This window comes from Schistocerca cancellata, chromosome 12, assembly GCF_023864275.1.
Source record: "Schistocerca cancellata isolate TAMUIC-IGC-003103 chromosome 12, iqSchCanc2.1, whole genome shotgun sequence".
NCBI lineage: Eukaryota > Metazoa > Arthropoda > Insecta > Orthoptera > Acrididae > Schistocerca > Schistocerca cancellata.
In genome coordinates this window covers 68,379,755-68,396,018 of record NC_064637.1, presented here as the reverse complement: position 1 = coordinate 68,396,018, position 16,264 = coordinate 68,379,755, and positions in this window count along the sequence as shown.

Here is a 16,264-nt window from a genome sequence, read left to right as displayed (position 1 = left end):
GAGGGAAGACAGAGGGCTAACACGTGGGTTCGAGGGCAGGTTCGGATGCGCGCTCTCGTGCATGCAGCCAAGCGGTGAAGGCCGGTGGCGCGAGAAATCGCCGCACTCGGTAAACACGATATTAACCCCTGAGATGCTAACTGGGAATTTCGCTGTCTGGCGGGGCGCACAATCTCGTTTCCCGGTGGAACGCAGGCGTCCGGCAGGAAGAAGAGGCCGGGTCTCCTCTAACACTAGCGGAGGCGCTTCTGACGTTAAAGCGGTCAGCGAGTTAACGCGTGACTAGGCACGCAATACGTAGCCCGCGGGTACGCGCTGCGTAGAGAGAGAGAGAGAGAGAGAGAGAGAGAGAGAGAGAGAGAGACAGAATCTCGCGTCGGAGCCGCTCTTACTACAACTGGAGAATGGTTGGCAGTGAATTGATAACACGCTACTCACAGCGTTATTCCAGTGGCTGTTATTTTTTACGGGGAGGGCCTTTGAAAAGTCCGTGCAAAGTCGGAGACATGTCACCACCGGCCGGTATCGAGGTCATGTTTAGTTAGTAGCATCTTCGGAAAGAATGCACACCAAGTTTCAGCCATGTCGGTCTATTTCTTTGTGTTGGGCCCTCGTGTGAATTAAGGAACTCGAGTGATAGTCAAAAAATGGACGAAGAACAATTTCATGTCGCGATTAAACATTACTTTATGAAAGGCAGAACGTCTCAGGAGACTAAAGAGAAGGTTGCTAAACATTACGGTGACTCTGCACCTTCGATTAGATCACTTTATAAGTGGTTTCAAAATTTTCGAAGTGGTCATATGGGCAGTGAGCATATCGGACTTAACTTCTGAGGTCATCAGTCCCCTACAACTGCTTAAACCTAACTAACCTAAGGACATCACACACATCCAAGCCCGAGGCAGGATTCAAATCTACGACCGTAGCGGTCGCGCGGTTCCAGACTGTAGCGCCTACAACCGCTCGGCCACTCCGGCCGGCGGTTACGGCTCCAGAAATCATTGTTAAAACCCATGATATGATGATGGATGACAGAAGAGTTAAGGTGTGTGAGGTTCCTAGAGCTGTGAGAATCTAGAATGAACGGGTACATTAATATTTTGCATAAACATTTGGATATGAGAAAGCTATCCGCAAAATAGGTTCCGCGATTGCTCACACTTGACCAAAAACAGAACCGTGTGAAGTGTTGCAAGGATGGTTTGCAGCTGTTCAGGAAGAATGCGCAGGACTTTAGCGTCATTTCGTCACTGTGGATGAAACATGGATACATTACTATACTTCTGAGACCAAACAACAATCTAAACAACGGGTTGCCAAAGGAGAATCTGCACCAACAAAGGCGAAGACCAGTCCTTCTGCCGGAAAGTTTATGCCGACTGTCTTTTGGGATTCGCAAGGAATAATCCTTATCGACTACATGGAAAAGGGTAAAACTATTACAGGTACAAATTTGTTCCCCAATTTGAAGAAATGGCTGGCGGGACAAAGATTTTATTCAAACGAGGAGGTGATTACAGCAACTAATAGCTATATTGCAGAGTTGGACAATTCCTATTATTCGGTAGGGATCAACAAATAAGGGTAGGACGAAGTGTATAAGCCTAAAAGGAGACTATGTCGAATATTAAAAAAGGTTTACCCTAAACACGTAAGTAGTTTTTATTTTTACACGGACTTTTCAAACGCCCGTGGTATTTGTTGTGGAAAAAACGTTTGCTCTACGAAAGCCATGCTATTCCACTTGACTTTTCTTAAGTAACAACAGTTGCTCAGTTTTGTCGACTACACAATTACCATTTTTATTTTGAGCAGAAATATGTATTTCTAACATTTCTAACAGGGGTAAAATACAGGGAGCGAAAGGCTATTTACAATTTGTACAGAAACCAGATGGCAGTTATAAGAGTCGAGGGGCATGAAAGGGAAGCAGTGGTTGGGAAAGGAGTGAGACAGGGTTGTAGCCACTCCCCGATGTTATTCAATCTGTATATTGAGCAAGCAGTAAACGAAACAAAAGAAAAATTCGGAGTAGGTATTAAAATTCATGGAGAAGAAGTAAAAACTTTCAGGTTCGCCGATGACATTGTAATTCTGTCAGAGACAGCAAAGGACTTGGAAGAGCAGTTGAACGGAATGGACAGAGTCTTGAAAGGAGGATATAAGATGAACATCAACAAAAGCAAAACGAGGATAATGGAATGTAGTCAAATTAAATCGGGTGATGCTGAGGGGATTAGATTAGAAAATGATACACTTAAAGTAGTAAAGGAGTTTTGCTATTTAGGGAGTAAAATAACTGATGATGGTCGAAGTAGAGAGGATATAAAATGTAGACTGGCAATGGCAAGGAAAGCGTTTCTGAAGAAGAGAAATTTGTTAACATCGAGTATAGATTTAAGTGTCAGGAAGTCGTTTCTGAAAGTATTTGTATGGAGTGTAGCCATGTATGGAAGTGAAACATGGACGATAACTAGTTTGGACAAGAAGAGAATAGAAGCTTTCGAAATGTGGTGCTACAGAAGAATGCTGAAGATAAGGTGGGTAGATCACGTAACTAATGAGGAGGTATTGAATAGGATTGGGGAGAAGAGAAGTTTGTGGCACAACTTGACTAGAAGAAGGGATCGGTTGGTAGGACATGTTTTGAGGCATCAAGGGATCACAAATTTAGCATTGGAGGGCAGTGTGGAGGGTAAAAATCGTAGAGGGAGACCAAGAGAGCAATACAATAAGCAGATTCAGAAGGATGTAGGTTGCGGTAGGTACTGGGAGATGAAGAGGCTTGCACAGGATAGAGTAGCATGGAGAGCTGCATCAAACCAGTCTCAGGACTGAAGACCACAACAACAACAACAACATTTATTTATAAAGTTAATAAACATGGTTATTTTAACACAGGTACTTAAGTGAATACGCGTAAAACCCTCAGAATTTTCCAGGAAGCGAGCTGTGGAAAGCCAGTTTATCTGTATGAGCGACGTTGTGCAGAAAAGTGTACACTGTCTCATTTCTCAAGATGGCAGCGAAGATGAATTTCTGTTGAATACACGTTGGTATAAATAGAGTTTAACTTCAGAGATTAAATCGTGCTCATCTGCAGTCACTGTGGCCGAGCTCTGTTCCTGCTGTATTGAAACAGACGTCTCATGAATGCTCCATAAATCATGTGCAGTAGCCAGTAACTGTACTTGCGAGTTTATGCAGTACGCCCAGTGAAACCATCGTGGAAAAATATTTCTTCTTCATATTCGCAGTATGTTTCTCAAACTCTTATTTGTCGATGTGTTCAACAAGTACATCCCAATACTTTGAAGAATGGAACACCCAAGTGTCAAACAACATCAAACGGCAGATTGGTTTACAAATGAGTTAATGTGATAAACGTTTTACGTTAAGCATGTAAGCCAGAAAGTATCCGGAGAAGGTTTGAAATTATGCTTTATGTTCATTGGAAGTCGCCAAGCGTTCTCTTTCTGAAACACTGGATGAATGCAGTCTGCATTTTTTCCATTCCTTTTTAAGTAAAAACATGGTTTCACGCATCTCAATTTATATCTCCTGAACTATGAGTCGTAAAGTGATGCAATCTTGCAGAAACATTCAGTAATATTTTAGACACTGCCTGTAGAATTACAGAGTCAGTAGTAAAGAAGTAATCAATTAAAACTTCATGTCTGATGTTCAACTTTGCATGAACAGCGAAAACGTAGCAAGCGATAACCGATTTCCTTTTCATGATTTTGTGGGGTGTGTCAGCTACAAAAAGTTTCGTAAGCGCTTAAAATTATGTGTAAATTTTATTCTGAGTGTCCAAGCGCTCCCATTCTCAAATACTCGATGAGTAAGATCCTGATATTTGGGCGCCGTAATTTAAGTTGCTTCACGACAAACACTTTGTATTCTTGTTAATGAGTAGATTATGGCATGACGTTAAATTTTTAAATTCGGTCAGTTATTACGCTAAATACTGAAAATGTAATTTGTGGTTCCCCCGTCACTGCAACTGGAGCTAGGTTCTTGGTTCCGGGTTTCAATGTACCGTTTCACTAACATACGAGAGTTGCCCAGAAAGTGATGCACCGCAATTTTCTTTCTCAGCCTATAACAATGCTACAAATACGAAACGTTACGTATCTACACTACTGGCCATTAAAATTGCTACACCACGAAGATGACGAGGTACAGAAGCGAAATTTAACTGACAGGAAGATGATGCTGTGATATGCATTCACACAAGGTTGGCGCCGATGGCGACACCTACAACTTGCTGACACGAAGAAAACTTCCAACCGATTTCTCATACACAAACAGCAGTTGACCGGCGTTGCCTGGTGAAACGTTGTTGTGATCCCTCGTGTACGGAAGAGAAATGCGTACTATCACGTTTCCGACTTTGATAAAGGTCGGATCGTAGCCTATCGCCATTGCGGTTTATCGTATCGCGACATTGCTGCTCGCGTCGGTCGAGATCCAATGACTGTTAGCAGAATATGGAATCGGTGGGTTCAGGAGGGTAATACGAAACGCCGTGCTGGATCCCAACGGCCTCATATCACTAGCAGTAGAGATGACAGGCAGTGTACAGCATCACGATGGTCGCATCCGTGTTTGGCGACATCGCGGTGATCGCACATTGGAAGCGTGTATTCGTCATCGCCATACTGGCGTATCACCCGGCGTCATGGTATGGGGTGCCATTGGTTACACGACTCGGTCACCTCTTGTTCGCATTGATGGCTCTTTGAACAGTGGACGTTAAATTTCAGATGTGTTACGACCCGTGGCTCTACCCTTCAACCGAGCGAGGTGGCGCAGTGGTTAGCACACTGGACTCGCATTCGGGAGGACGACGGTTCAATCCCGTCTCCGGCCATCCTGATTTAGGTTTTCCGTGATTTCCCTAAATCGCTTCAGGCAAATGCCGGGATGGTTCCTTTGAAAGGGCACGGCCGATTTCCTTCCCTCACCCGAGCTTGCGCTCCGTCTCTAATGACCTCGTTGTCGACGGGACGTTAAACACTAATCTCCTCCCTCCTCCTCCTTCTACCCTTCATTCGATATGCGAAACCCAATATTTCAGCCGGATAATGCACGACCGCATGTTGCAGGTACTGTATGGGTCTTTCCGGAAACAAAATGTTCGACTGTTGCCCTGGTTAGCACATTCTCCAGATCTCTCACCAGTTGAAAACGTCTGGTCAATGGTGGCCGAGCAACTGTCTCGTCACAATACGCCAGTCACTACTCTTGATGAGCTGTGGTATCGTGTTGAAGCTGCATGGGCAGCTGCACCTGTACACGCCATCCAAGCTCTGTTTGACTCAATGCCCAGGCGTATCAAGGCCTTTATTACTGCCAGAGGTGGTTGTTCTGGGTACTGATTTCTTATGATCTATGCACCCAAACTGCGTGAAAATGTAATCACGTGTCAGCTCTAGTATAATATATTTGTCCAATGAATACCCGTTTATCATCTGCATTTCTTCTTGGTGTAGCAATTTTAATGGCCAGTAGTGTACTTGGTTACGGGCTGAAGTACGTCTGGTTAAGAATGATGTTGCCTCCCTGTGGTGTGGGGACTCGAACGGTGGACTGTTTCGTCATTTTCGTAAGGTGCTGAAAACTCACATGTCTGCGACTCGTAGCAGCCGTGACGTAAATAATGAAAGAAGTAACAAGGTCTGGTGAAGGTATTCATGAACACGTTGTCCCGTGCTGACACAGGATACAGGGAAGTCAGATGGTTTGACGTCCGGTGAAGAGGAAATCAAGAAAGACAGAATCCTCGTAAAGGCAGGTTGATGAGTTGGATCAGCGCCAAACACTGCTACAGGGCACCTACGAGAGATGCAGGGTCTGTTACTCGACAGGATGCTTGCACAAGGAGACTCAATGAATTCGGGCGTCTTACTAGCGCTGTTTATTTGTGACCACCCTAATGGCTACACTAAAGGCTAATTTTAAATATCGGAAACAGCAAAGGAGGCAGCAACTGGTTGCTCAACAGGTGTGGCTGAAGCCATGGGGGTGGATACCTAACTAGCAGCGCCTGAAGTCCAGGCTTGGGAGCAGCACTCGAAGTGAGGAAGAGAGACACGTCGGAGCTTACCGGGGCTGGCCACGAGCGACAGGGAGTCGGTTCACCAGCCATCTGACCGACAACTCCTCTCTGAATACAAAAACATGGGTTTTTAAAGAATTGTGGCGCCTTACTATTTGCTCATTCTTAAAGCCGACCCACAAATCCAAGGTACTTACCAAGCTTCGGCCAAACTAGCGAGTCGTTTTGCACCTCCAGGGCGCCTCTGGTCAACCACATTTAGATTACTTTCCCACTCCTACTCGGTAGGTAGGGATGCTTCAAGATTCTACTTTAACAAACTCCAAGTTTGGTATCAACAGCGTGTAACCTCCCCACGTAAAATAGTTCACCGCAACCTCTCAACAGAAAATGTTAACATAAATAATATTCACGTTAAGTGTAACCTCCCCACAAAATTATTTATAATATTATTTACTTAATGATTCCAATTTTAGTGTAAGCTCAGAACAAAACTGGTTCCCATTTATAATCTCCGTACAGAAATGCATTCACATTTAATGTACCCACAAAATTCTTTTCTCATTTAATGTAAGCTCGAAACAGAAAAATTCCTAAACCTCGTAATAAAAAATAAATTCAGTAACCTGGTAGAATTTGGACGACAGCAGCGCTGCGTCATGGCCCTGTAAGATCATTCTGAATAAAAAAAGGAAAAATTCTTACCTCAATAAAAACGGCGAATGCAAAAACAATCATAATGTCTTATGGGATAACAGCAATCAGTGATTTTATAATTTTACTTAAAATCCGTCTTGATTGCAATTTTTTTTATTATTCATATGACCGGTTTCGGTTCATTCAGAACTATCTTCAGATCTGTAAAAATAATTATACTAATTTACTATTTCACGGAAGCAAATCTTTTTCATCCTATCTAATCAACATCAAATGTACCAGAACGTACCTGATATTTCAGTTACAGGAGTAACCCGTCCAAATCCAGCAACTTTCACATGCTACGTCACATAAAATTGGTTGGCAGAGTGCACATCATTTATATTAATTATAACACTATTACCGACAGGTGGCGTCTGGTACATTTGTTACATTCCATTTGTACATACTGTATTCAGTAGATCTTTTTTATATTAAAAATATTTGGTTAAAATATGTAGATGTCAAAGTTAAAATCTGTACTTGTCAGGATTAAAAAACAGTAAAATTATCATTTTTATACGATCTAAAAAGCATAGGGCGATTAATATATCTCTGGTGCTGGTGTGAACTTGTTTTCCTCTACGGTCTGCTTCCGTGGTTCCCGCCATTTCGGTGTTGTGCCGCGGTCCGCTCAGTCGTCTGATGTCCATCGCCGCGGGCAAGAGGGCCGCACAGGAGGGCCCCGTCAGCGACGCCAGGCGCTGCACGCGTCTTCGGGCTTCTCCACCGCGTACCATCTCTCAACCCTCGGCCTGGATCTCCACACGCAACAGTTGTCATCTTAGTAGGTCGTCATAAATGCTAAAACATGCTTTATGATTGAATTCACTTTGTTCGTTGAGGATTAAATCAGGATCTTTATTTTTGTGGGTGTATATTTCGATCTCTTCCAAAATGTTAAGAAACCGTCCCTTATTAGCTCTATGCAGGATGTCTAAATTGTTTTCAATATTCGTGACTGAGTGCTTTGTCGCAGCCATATGCGCCCCAAAAGCTGTTTTGTTTTGAGAGTAGGTGTGCTCCCTGAATCTGGTTTCAAAGTTCCTACCAGTCTGCCCTATATATTGTTTTCAGCAGTCATTACATTTGATCTTATATACACTTGAATCCTGAAATTTATTCCTACTATTACATATATTGTGCAAATGGAATATAACAAATGTACCAGACGCCACCTGTCGGTAATAGTGTTTTAATTAATATAAATGACGTGCACTCTGCCAACCAATTTTATGTGACATAGCATGTGAAAGTTGCTGGATTTGGACGGGTTACTCCTGTAACTGAAATATCAGGTACGTTCTGTTACATTTGATGTTGATTAGATAGGATGAAAAAGATTTGCTTCCGTGAAATAGTAAATTAGTATAATTATTTTTACACATCTGAAGATGGTTCTGAATGAACGGAAACCGGTCATATGAATAATAAAAAAAATTGCAATCAAGACGGATTTTAAGTAAAATTATAAAAACGGCTAATATATCTGCTCTCATATAAAATTTTTCGGGGACAGCTCTGTGCAATGCTGGCCGATAGATTTTTCATTTATGAAAGGAAGCAACTGATTTTTCTTTTGTAATAATAGGAATGATCATGGATTGAAGAAATTAGTAAATTCTTTAAATTGAAATGAATGTTTGTTAGAAATTACTTTATATCACCAAGATTATAATTAGGATATTTTTAAAAGATTTACGTGGGACTTTTCATAACATTACTAGATATGCGTGAGGCTGCTTTTTTACCTTATACAATAATACTCAGGCTCCGACATCGCTGCACCGCGACCGGCCCAGCCAACATGATACACCAGACAGGACTGACAAGCGCAGACAGGCGACTGCTCGCTAGTAACAACTTACTGCTACTGCTACACAGTTCGTACTGCAGTCAACACTACTCTTTGGTCTCAGATTCTATTACAGCTTACATATCGCAGGCAGCACATACCTCTTACAAGCGTTCACTTAAAAGCTACAGGTCACTGCCACTCCCAGTATGGCCAGAAACAACAGTGTTTTACGCCACTTGGCCCTGCCTTCCGTCCTTATGTAGGTGGAGACTGCTGTAGCAGCACTCTAACTTGTGTAAACCCACTGACGTTGTAGTTCTCAGGAGCAAGTATCAAGCTTGCTGCCACTGCTAACACGTCCCTTTTCGTGGCCATTTTCTATCTTGACACCTTACATCAGCATCTAGGCGGTGGATGGAGTTAACGGTTAATATATGGAGATGGTATCTGTTATATATGTACACGTGCGTATTATAAACCCTTTCTCTCGAATATTTCTCCCCTTCATACCTCCTCTGTGCTACCACAGATGACGTGTCACTGATCTCGTTTGTACTGAGATTGAAACGTCCGCTTTGATTTCATGAATCACTTACCACACAAAAAGCTTCGTTATTCGAACTGCTGCAATACAGCGAGCGCCAATACTGCCAGCTAAACAAAAGATTCTAACTACTGAACGCACTAACTACTGATAGGTATACTTAGCAAATGAAGGATTTTGATAGAGAACAAACAGTGTATTTATGTCAATAGCTTTTTATATATATATATATATATATATATATATATATATATATATATATATATAAAAAGCTATTGACATAAATACACTGTTTGTTCTCTATCAAAATCTTTCATTTGCTAAGTATGCCTATCAGTATATATATATATATATATATATATATATATATATATATATATATAATTTTGTGACATCCAATCAAAAACATTTCCTTTTTCTGATGGACACACGTCCAGATCGTCCGCTAAAAACTCTGGTATCTCTCTCTCCACATTCACTACTGGTTGCGGCTTACCTCCAACTGCCCAACGCTACGCGCTGTTCACATCCAACTGCCCAACACTACACAAGCGAATATTCCAACAATGTGTCCAACCAGCCACAGACTGCACACAGCGCAGTCAGCGATTTTCATACAGAGCACTACGTGGCCTTACTAACATAAAAACCTAAACAGGCTACTTACAGGATTGCAGTACACACGAAGTGCCTGTTTGCTTCCACCGCCATGAGTGGAATGTATAATTTCTAATAAATGTTCACGAACCTGCAGTCTTCTACAGTTGTTGTCCCCTGCAGAGAAAACAGCTCGTAGGTCGTGAATGCAATATCCTGAAGCTGTAAGAAACGCTCAGCGAGAATCTGTTATTTTTTTAATAATTAAATTTACAATCACTTTGTTTATATGGGATGCCACCAGCTTTTTATTAGCAGAACACGAGAAACTGCACAGCTGCATTCCACAAATTATTTTTGTTCTTCAACAACTTAAGGAACTGCGTACTTTCGTGATTACAGCCTTCCATTTTACAAATTAGACATTGCAAGTTAAGTCTTGACTGATATCACGGCAGACTACATGTCCGTCCTCCGACGCTTCCGAACCAATTCCGATCTCAGAGCCGAATCACTCCGTCCGCCAGCCAAGTTAGGCGAGATCCGATCACCGAAGTGCTTCGTCTGCCTTTTCGTATTCTGCTGGTTACTAATACTTGTGAAATAATGGAATGACAGCACGCTGTCTCTCCACTGTCCTATTCAACATTGCCCTGCATAGTGCAGTAAATAAAATCAACAAAAGAGGCACCATATTTATGAAAACTAGCCAGATATGTGCATACGCTGATGACATTGCTATAGTAGGAAGAAATACCAATACGCTCCTAGAAACATACCGGGCAATGGAAACAGAAGCATTAAAAATTGGCCTCATAGTAAATGTAAACAAAACAAAATATATGGTAATGTCACAATCTGAGGCCAGAAGAACCCCTAAAAACCTAAACATCAATGGGAAATGCTTCAATGGAGTGTCCTCTTTTAACTACTTGGGAGCCCTAATAACAAATGATAACAGCATTGGAAAGGCTATAAGGGAAAGAATACAAGCAGGAAACAGAGCTTACTTTGCAAATATGCAGCTTTTCAAAAGTAGCCTTGTTACAAGAAAAACTAAATTGCTAATATATAATTCCCTAGTCTGCCCAGTTATCACATACGGCTCAGAGGTATGGACGTTGACACAACACGATAAAATGCTCTAAGAAGCATTGAGCGGAAAATACTACGCAAAATCTATGGGCCAATAAGGCAGGAAGAAGGCTGGAGAATACGCTACAATGCCGAATTTCAAGAGTTAATACAAGGCAGGGACATAGTAAAATTTGTTAAATCACGGCGAATACGATGGCTAGGACACTTGGAGAGAATGACAGAGGATAGAATTCCAAAGAAAATGATGAAAGGTATGATCCATTCAGTTAGGCGAAAAGGGAGACATGGAAGAAGATGGATAGATGAGGTAAGAAAGGATATCACGAATATGGGAGTCCGGGGGTGGAAAAGAGCAGCAAATAACCGAGAAGTGTGGAGGAAGGTTGTTGAAGAAGCCAAGGCTCACCAAGGCCTGCAGAGCTACTGAAGAAGAAGAAGAAGAAGAAGAGCACGCTGTTGAGAGATGTTTTAATTTGAAATGCAAATAAATACGCTGTTTAGTTTGTCTAAAATTAATAACAGAAGATTATCATTAAGACGCGCTACTTCCAAAAGCAGCAGCCAGTCGCTGAGAAGGACCACAATTTAGGCGGTCTTTCTCACTACACCCATACCAAACAAACCATCTGCCATCGGTAGCTCACACCACACTACGTCATCTCACCACTGCTGCCTTCTCAACTGCTCTAGAAAGAGCTTCTTGTAGCCGAACATGATGTCTGCCAAGCCATAAATATTACACATGCCCCCATCTTTCTGAGATTTCCAAAAATTGGGGCGTTCTCGGAGACAACAATCAATTTGGAGAAGAAAGAAATTTTTACTCAAATTTTTATTAATTTTTCAATTATCTCTCAGTAGGTACTTGTAATTTGTTATTTTTTTCAAAACTTGAATCTGCTTTATATTTTTTCATTCTCATATTATTGATCAACTTATATAATCATAGACTTAATTATTTTGTGATTAGTGGAACCTAATTTTTATTCTCAATAAATTCGTGTATAACTTTGTATCCCAAAATCATTAATCTTTAGTTACACTTTCTGTACTAATTACATCAATCTTTAAATAGTAAAGATTTTGAAAGTAGCATTATTCTACACTCTTATGTTGTTGACTGTTTATCACAAAATTTTATTCTGCTGTTAAACAGCTACCAGCGCATTGCCGTCCATTAAATTGAACAAAGTATTTCTCACAAGAAGTTACATTGCTATAGCACTACTATCGGATCATTGCTATCCCTTCATTTCGATGAAACATTCTTTACACTTTACACTCTTGTTCAATATGATGCTATTATGTCAGCGCCATGCCGTTCTGCATTTACTTTTATATGAAGCAGTCATAAAGACCTCCACTTCACGTTGTTACAAATAAAATATACACAACATTTATACATTTCACAAATACGTGAAGATGGAAGAACATTACACTTACACCTCTTGCCAGAAGGTACGCAAGCAGTCTACAACAGCAACCCATACTAATGATTCTGTTGCTCTTGATGTGGTCTTGCATTGTGACACTCCAGACCTTCCCACGTGGTGTTGAGTTCAGCAACTGTCAATCCATTCTCCCATCTCCAACCTCAGCATACAGCGTCAGTACAGTTTCATGAAACAATACAAAATGCTTAAATTAGTTTCCTAATAAGTTAAAAAAATGTTTTCATACACAATTGCAATATAAGTACATGATACGTAATGTTTTGTTTCGACTTGGGATGTTTATAAACAAAGCCAATGTTTTTGTCGTACTACGACAGTGATTCATCAATGTTTTTATTTTGGTCCCACCTGTAGCTACATACAGCTGGTCGTTGTCTTCTTTAACAGCTCGCTGCTTGCTCGCACCATCTGTTACTTCGGTAATGACTCACGCCGCTAGTCGGCATCACCTGCTCTTTAAATCGCAAGTACAGAGCCTTACAATTGCGATTCACAGATAAACTAGAACGTTTTAGAATCTTCCTACAAACATAATGCACAAACAATTACCAAATCGTTCCTTCATTCCACCGTATGAGGTGTCATTCCTTCTATATTTGAGTGTCATTGTTGTTACGAACCGTACTAGTGGAAATTTATTCATATGATAACAAGTGTATTTTCTGGAAACATCCCCCAGGCTGTGGCTAAGCCATGTCTCCGCAATATCCTTACTTTCAGGAGTGCTAGTTCTGCAAGTTTCGCAGGAGAGCTTCTGTAAAGTTTGGAAGGTAGGAGACGAGATACTGGCAGAAGTAAAGCTGTGAGTACCGGGCGTGAGTCGTGCTTCGGTAGCTCAGTTGGTAGAGCACTTGCCCGCGAAAGGCAAAGGTCCCGAGTTCGAGTCTCGGTCGGGCACACAGTTTTAATCTGCCAGGAAGTTTCAAGTGTATTTTATACTTACTTTCATATGTGAGCATTGTGTCACTTTGTAATGTGTAGGGCCTAATTATTCTTAGCTAGACATTCATTCTACAGTCCTTTCACATTTAAAACCAGTGTGTGTTTTTGCTCACTGTACTTCATATTATGTGACCTTCTATTTAAACTTTATTTACAACGTTTATCTCATTGTTGTGTCCTGTGTAGACAACATCTCTACTCCCTTGTACTTCACAAAATAGTTGGCTGTATCCACTTCGCCCATAAATACTACGTAATGGCTGACTTACACGTCGCCATTTTGCCTTTCCTCCTTCGCTCTTCATAATGATTGGGCGATTTTGCTGTCGCTTGGTAACAGTACTTCCCCTTTCTCTCTCTGTGTACACAATTGACTGTCTTTTCTGTCGCCTGATCTGTAATTCTCTGTTTACCTCTTCTTCTCTCGTCGAAAATAATTGGCAGACTTTCCTATTCCCAAATAACCATAACTCTCCATTTACCGTAAACCTCTTAGGCGGGACTATTCCTAGCCTATCAGTGTGCCACAATTCATTACAACGGAAACCACTTCGCCGTTTCAGTTCATGCCAAAGAGTCTCCGTTGACACAATCTGCACATAATCTCAAGACAACATTTAGCTATTTCCATTATATTTGCTGCCGGAATTTCTGCTATCGTGCACTATTATATTCACTTACCTGGTTTAGCATCGTCGTCTTCTTCTGCAGCCTGCAGCTAATTTTGATACGTTATTTCACCTGTGTTATATATAATAGCACAAGTCTTGCTTTCCTATTCTTAAAATGTTTTCATACATAAAGGTTTATGTGTCTTTGTTGTAAGTATTAAAAATTGTTCCACTACATACTATACGATACATTTTTTTTGTTATGTGCTTTAATATGGAACTGGTGTCTTATATCTATATTCTGTGTTCTCTTGTTGGTGTATCTGTAATCTTATACTTCCTATTCTGTAGTCGGTCCACATATATGCTGTCAAGTCTGTTTTTCACTCTTGCTTGCAGACGCTTATTCTTCTGTGTTACTTCGTTTTTATCAAAGCTTATTTCTTTGTTGTCACGTTCAGTACGAGAAAATTTGCTCATCTTAACACTGAACGTGAAGAACGTTAAAGAAGACAGATAAAGTTCTGAATGCAAGAAGGGGAGGAAAAGAAACTGAAATATGCCGTCGGTTAACTCGGGCACGTAGTAATCGTCAGTTACCTAGCAATGAGTGTTATTGCCCCCTGAGGTTTAGTAGTCATAATATTTTTTTCATTTCGCTGACAGACATTTAATCTAATAATTGTTGTGGCGATATTTCCGTGGTAGAATGAGGCACTTCATTCACAAAATTGGTTCAAATGGCTCTAAGCACCATGGGACTTAACATCTGACGTCATCAGTCCACTAGAGTTAGAACTACTTAAACCTAACTAACCTAAGGACAACACACACATTCATGCCCGAGGCAGGATTCGAACCTGCGACCGTAGCGGTCGCGCAGTTCCGGACTGAAGCGCTGAGAACTGCTCGGCCACACCGGGCGGCCCACTTCATTCACAGCTTCCTCAAATTCAACCACGTAATCTACCCCCATATGATGATTCTTAGAAATGAACTGATACCTTCGTCTCCCATAGACGAATGCAGTATACATTTGACCATTTTTTGCTAGAAGCTGGCTGTCAAGTCTATGTTTGTTGATATCTTGGCGCCGCTGAACTTCGGCACTGGACTTTCTAGAACATCACTCCTATCCATTTGAGTGGCATTTTCACTATGGAACTCTCTGACCACAACTGCTACACCTCTCGCTCTCTTTCGTGTGCTGCAAGACCAGCCTTGATTGTAAAATACCGAACAAATTCTTGTTTCCCGTGATTTCGCATCTCCTAACCTACAGGCCACGAATTCCATTTTTTGTTAGTTCAGATTTGTTTTCAGAAATGATGCCCTCAAACTGTCTAATGAAGGTTAGTGCTTGTACAGTTCCCTTACTAGAGAAATCATCGAATTTATACACGTTAGCGTAATTTACTACATCCCTTACATCAACCAGACCTTCCTTTCTTTTTTGTTCACAATAAATTTCTACTTTTTGTTTAATTTCATTTTCTGTTTTATCTTGTGTCTCAGCAAGTACTTTTTGGTCTGTTTCTATTAATTTATCCTGAATGGCACTTCTGTTGTTTGTGCAAGAGGATTCTACATGTGAAATATTACAACTACGTATTTCATGGTCATTTCTGATACTTTGTAAATTGTTCCATTGTACTGTGTGCTTATCCTGACCTGGTTTTTGATAGCTTTGCCTTGTCGTACATTACAAATTTCATTAATAGTTGTTACTATCACCCTCTTTGGATTCTGCAAATCCTCATTCAACTTTTCATGGCCAAACTTTTGATATATACCTTTACTTGCAAGACTTCTTCTTTACCCCATTCTTTCGTTTCGTAATCTACATTCTTGCTACATCCCTCAGTTTTAGCTTTACTTCTTTAAACTTTTCATTATTTTCTTTCTTTAGTTTTTTTAATCCCCCCTTACTTTTTTTAAACCCGTATCTATTGTTTTACTTAATTCTTCCCTATTTTCTTTAGTGCTTTACTTAATTGTTATTGCAAAATTAATTTTAGTTTAGACTTGGGACCCTAATAATCATCCTGAGTTGGTAAAGTGCCAGCTGAGGCTGCGCCATGACTTAATTCCTTTTCCCGGATATGATATTAATACTAATGTCCAAGTTACAAACCTTAGGCTGCTATATGCAAGCACAACAATTACATTACTCACCAGCTGCGACACAGTCGTGAATATGAACAGTGATCCAATTCTGTCAAATATTTTTTTATTCCAATCTTTGATCACAATATAATACCTTTGACGATGACCGGTTTCAGTCAGTAATGACTATCTTCAGATCTGCAATATAAAAAAATATATACACCTAGTGGGCAGTCTGTCTTTCCACACAATACAGCATTTCATATAGCAATATAGTATCATACAACCTGGGAAATGTACAGAGGAAATAAGGTCAAGCGTACTTGTTCTACACGATGTCCTAATGTGATA